The following is a 6,018-nucleotide window of genomic DNA, read 5'->3' as shown; positions in this document are numbered from 1 at the left end:
CATTATTATTATTGTTGCTTTGGCTCGAATTTAAGACATTTTATGTTTTAATAGAGCCTTATGTTTTAAAAATTAAGCATGTAAATCTCCTGAAGGTAAATACTATCCGTAAGTACCTGTTGTTCCTTATTTATTTTTAGAGAGGGGAAGGAAGGGAGAAAGAGAGGGAGAGAAACATCAATGTGTGGTTGCCTCTCGGGTGCCCCCTCCTAGGGACCAGGCCCGAAACCCTGGCGTGTGCCCTGAATGGTAATCGAACCAGTGACCCTTTGGTTCACAGGCCAGCGCTCAGTCCACTGAGTCCCACAAGCCAGGTCTTCTTTCTTTTTTTTACTATTCAGTTCGGTCTTTTTCCTCATACAAATTGAGAATATATATTTAGTGTGTTGATTCACATGATTTTATAACATATTGTGTCATGCTTCACTGCAGTAACATAAGGCAAAATACGGGCTATATTTTAAAATAACACAGGGAATTTATTGTTTATATAATAATACTGTTTACTTCTTGCATAAGTATTTTAAATTAATTTTTTATTGACACATTTGTTTATTGGGGGAAGTTGGATTTACCTCAATACCTCTCATGTCATTCTTCATTAATTTAATATTTATTAAACCTACTTTGTGCCAGACAACTATTCAAGACACTACTGCTACATTGACAAACAAGGCAAAGATTCTGTCCTCTTGACCCTTACCTTTTAGTGGGGAGCCAGACAATGAGCCAGACGTTGAGCCAGATGTTGAATGAGTAATTTCAGATAATGATTAGTGATCTGAAGAAAGTAAAGCAGAGTAAGATGTTAGAGAATAATTGGGGTGGAGGAGAAGGTTTGCTCTTTCACATAGGTTAATCAAAAAAGGCCTCTCTGAGGAGGTGATATGTGATCAGAGACCTGAATAATCAGAAGGACCAACCATGTAATTATCTGAGGGAAGGGCATTCCAGATATTAGGAACAGCAGGTACTCTGGTATTTAGGAAGAACATAAAGCTAAGGTAGCTGAAGATAATGAACTAGGCAGAGAATGATAAAAGATGACATTGAAGCAGTGTACAGAACTAGACTGTGCAAGGCATTTGAGGCCCAATCAAGAATATTTATTTTTTTCTAGGTTTAAATTGTATTTTAAATGTATCTTATGGATGGCTTATCTGATGGTATTTATATTTTATAATTAAACTTAATTGGATACTGTTGGGCTTTAGGTGAAAGAAAACAGGTATCTTAAGAGTATGTGAATGTAAAGCTTGTTCCATTAAAAATAATCTATGGGAATTCTGGAGAGATAATGGTGATAACGGTGTCATTTTCTTCTTTTTTATTACAGTTAACATTTAATATTACTTCACATTAGTTTCAGATATGCAGCATAGTGTTTAAACATCTGTATAATTTATGACGTGATCCCTCCCCCATAAGTCTGGTACCCACTTGCCGTCATACACAGTTATTACAATACTATTGACTATACTCCACATGCTATAGTTTATATCACCATGACTATTTTGTAACTGCCAATTCAAACTTCTTAATTTTTCACCCAACCCCCTAATCTCCTTCCCCTCTGCAACCATCAGTCTGTTCCCTGTATCTATGAGTCTATTTCAATTTTGTTTCTTTATTTTGTTGTTTAGATTCCACATATAAGTGGAAAAAAAGTGTTATTTGTCTTTATCTGACTTATTTCACTTAGCATAATACTCTTTATTTCCATCCATGTTTTTGCAAATGTATGATTTCATTCTTTTTTTTAATGACCGAGTCATATTCCATGTATATGTACCACCACTTCTTTATCCACTCATCTATTGATGGAGACTTAGGTTGCTTCCATTTCTTGGCTATTGTAAATAATGCTGCAGTAAACATAGTGGTACATGTATCTTTTTGAGTTAGTATTTTGAAATTCTCTGGATAAATACCCAGAAGTGGAATTGCTGGGTCATGGGGTTAGTTCTATTTTTTTAATCCTCACCTGAGGATATACTTATTGATTTTAGAGAGAAAAAGGGGAGAAAAGAAACATCAGTGTGAAAAACATCAATCAGTTGCCTCCCACACGCACCCCGACCAGGGATTGAAGCCACAATTTAGGTGCGTGCCCTGACTGGGAATCAAATCTGCAGTCTTTTAGTGAATAGGATGATGCTCCAACCAGCCGAGCTGCCCAAACATGGTGAGGGAGCTCTATTTTTAATTTTTTGAGGAACCTCCATACTGTTTTCCATAGTGGCTGCACCAATCTGCATTCCTGCCAAGAGGGCATGAGAGGTCCGTTTTCTCCACATCCTTACTAACACTTGTTTTTTGATTTATTGATGATAGCCATTCTGACAGGTGTGAGGTGTGAGATGATATCTTCTTTGTCTCTTATAGCCTTTGTAGTTTTTCTCTGATGATTAGTGACATTGAACATCTTTTTATAAGTCTCTTGCCCATCTGTACGTCCTCTTTGAAGAATTGTCTATTCAGGTCCTCTTCCAATTTTTTATTTGGATTATTAGCTGTTTTGGTGTTGAGGTGTATAAATGTATAACTTTTGGTTATTAACCCCTTATTGGATATATCATTGACAAGTATCTTCTCCTAGTCAGTTGTCTTTTTGTTTTGTTGATTTTTTCCCTTGCTGCGCAAAATGTTTTTAGGTTGATGTGTTGCCATTTATTCTTTTTTTCAATTTTTCCTTGCTTGACGAGATATTTCAGAAAAGTGCACTTGAAAAGAATGTATATTCTGCTGATTTTGAGTAAAATGCTCAAAAAATGTCAATTAAATCCATCTGGTGTAATGTGTCATTTAAGGCTGCTGTTTATTTGTTGATTTTCGGTCTGGAAGATTTACCCATTGATGTTAATGGGATGTTAAAAATCCTTTTCTATAACTGTATTACTCTTGATCTCTCCTTTTATGCCCATCAAGATTTGCTTTATATATTAGGTGCTCTTGTGTTGGGTGCATAAATGTTTACAAGGATTATATTCTCTTGTTGGATTGATCCCTTAGTCATTATGTAATGTCTGTTTTTGTCTCTGATAGCCTTTGTTTTGAAGTCTGTTTTTTCTGATATAAGTATTATTACCCCAGCTTTTTTTTTTTTTTTTGGTCTATTTGCAGCAAATATTTTTTTCCATCCCTTTGCTTTCAGTCTATGTATGTCTTTTGATTTGAAGTGGATCTCTTATAGACAATGTATGGGTCTTTTTCTTATTCATTCAGCTATGCTGTCTTTTGATTGAACATTTAATCCATTTACATTTAAAGTGATTATCGACAGGTATGTACTTATTGCCATTTTATTATTCATATTTATGTTCTTTTTTTCCTTTCTTTTTCTTAAAGAAGTATCTTTAACATTTCTTGTAATACTGGTTTAGTGGTGTTAACTGTACTAGTTTTTTCTGGTCTGGGAGATGTCACTTTCTGTTTAATACCCCCAAGAAAACAGGGAAGTTCTGAGTCTGTTAGTAGTGAGAAACTTATATAAGATTATCACTCCCGAGATTAACCCATATAAATTGGGTGAAAAAATATACTGAACAACTGTGAGGGAGCATCAAAAACAGATAGAAACAGAGGGTCAACCTTGAAAGCTGTGATGCAGTGGATGAGTTGTCCCTTCTGCACCTTTCCACCTGAATGCACTCCCAGTCCATGCTGTGAAGGACAGCTAGAACTCAAGCAGAGAGCTGAATGTTTACTGGCCTGAGAAGTCAGAAGAGACAATAAGGCTGCCAGAATGAAAAGCGATGGGGCAAATCGTGGATAAGTGGACGTACTTCAGAGGGACACGAAAATCTGTTTATAAACTCCACCCAAAACTTTGACTAACCACTGGACTAAACATGCCTTGTGTGGAGAGATGCAAGGGGCCCAGCAGAAGCAGGAGTTGGAAGCCTTGGCTAAGCGGCTACCCATCATAATGGAAACAGAATTTAGAGTTTGAATCCAGCCAAGTTTACTGGTTGTTAGAAAAAATTCCACCATTCTTTGGAAACAGACAGCAGAATTCATCTTCCAAAATGTCCAGTATAAAATTAAAAATTACTAGTTATGTGGGGAAATTGAAAAATGTGACCTATAAACAAGACAAAAAGGAGTCAAAAGAAACCAACCTCAAGGTGATCAGAAGCTGGAGTTAGCAGGCAGGAACTTCAAAGGAGCTGTTATAAATATGTTCAAAATGGAAAATGCACCATTAATGAAGAGGTGGAGAATTTCAGAAAAAAAAACTAAAAATGAACCAAATAGAAATTCTAGAACTGAAAAAAGACAAGCTATCAAAACTGACACTAGAAAACACAGAAAATCTGAATACGTTGTTCTATATCCATTAGAAATTGAATTTGTAATTATTCTTTCACAAAAAAAAATTCTAGGCCTAGATAACTCCACTTACAAATTATATCAAACACATTAAAAAAATGCCAATGATACACAGCTGTTTCAAGACAAAAGGACTAAGGAACATTTTCCATTTCATGTTATGAGTTGAGCATTATCCTGTTACCAAAACTATACAAAGGCATTATAAGAAAAGAAATTACAAACCAATATCCCTTGTGAAAATAGATGCAAATACCCTTAACAAATTATTGGCAAACATATCTGCAATATATCAGAAGAATAATACATCATGTCCAAGCATAGTATAGCTCAGTAATGCAATGCTGACTTTAAATTCAAAAATCAATCAATGTAATTCACCACATTAAAAGCATAAAGGACATAAATCCTATGATCATCCCATTAAATTTAGAAAGAACAGTTGACAAAAATCAACATCCATTCATGATAAGAATTCTCAGCAAAGTAGGAAATAAAAGGAAACTTACTTTCTCAACCTGATAAATTACAACGATAAAGTATATACCGATTATATCACAGTTAATGTTCAAAGGCTGAAAGCTTTCTATCCAAGATTAAGAACAAAGCAATAATGTCCATTCTTCAATATTTCTATTCAATATTGTGCTGGAAATCCTAATTAGTGTAATAAGGCAAAAAATGCATAGAAGTTTAAAAGGAAGATATAAAACTGTCATTTTTTATAGATAACATGATCATGTACACAGAATGCCTATGGAATCTACAAAATCTAGAACCAGTAAGTAAGTTAGTAAAGTCAATGCAGAAAAATGAACTGTATTTTTATTACTAGCAATGAAGAATTGGAAAGTGACATAAAAGACAATACCATATACAATATAGAAGTGCAAAGGATTTACAATAACCAGATATTAGAGAAATAAAGAGCAAGTGGAACTCCCACATGGCTGATGGGAATGCAAAATGTGTATAGCCACTTTGGAAAACAGTTAGGCAAATTTCATGAAAATAGGAGACCCACATAATTCAACCAAACAATTCCACTCCTAGGTATTTATCCAAGAGAAATTAAAATATACAAGGCCTACCTGGAAAAAGTCCAGCCATTTTTAATATAATGAAAGTGGGCTGCACAACATTGATGTAACCTGGCAACCAAGGAGAGCACATGTGTAAACAATGATGACTTCACTGTAATACTCAGTGGGGGTGGTCCTGACACCATTGAGTGAGCCTGTGTACTGTGTGGCCCTCACATTCAAAATGACTGAGTGAGTAGAGCAATGAATCTGCATCAAATTTTGCATTAAGCTTGAACGTTCCTCTGTGGAAACTACTCGTTTGGATGGTTCAGGAGGCTGCAGCTATGGGCAACTGGTCATTGGCAGCCTCATCATGACAATGCACCTGCTCATGCAACACATCTCATGCAGAGTTTTCTGATGAAACATCAAATCACCCAGATGATGCAGCTCTGCTACAGCCCAGTTTCGGTGCCCTGCAACTTCTGGCTTTTCCCAAAACTAAAATCACCTTTGAAAGGAAAAAGTTTTCAAACCTTTGACAAGGTTTAGGAAATATGATGGGACAGCTAATGGCGATTGGGAGAACTGAGTGAGGTCCCAACCTGCCTACTTTGAAGGGGACTGAGAAGTCATAGTCCTATGTACAATGTTTCTTGTA

Source organism: Pteronotus mesoamericanus, unplaced genomic scaffold, assembly GCF_021234165.1.
Source record: "Pteronotus mesoamericanus isolate MK-2021 breed Mesoamerican mustached bat unplaced genomic scaffold, CSHL_Meso_final contig_100, whole genome shotgun sequence".
Classification (NCBI taxonomy): Eukaryota; Metazoa; Chordata; class Mammalia; order Chiroptera; family Mormoopidae; genus Pteronotus; species Pteronotus mesoamericanus.
This window is presented reverse-complemented; position numbering follows the sequence as displayed.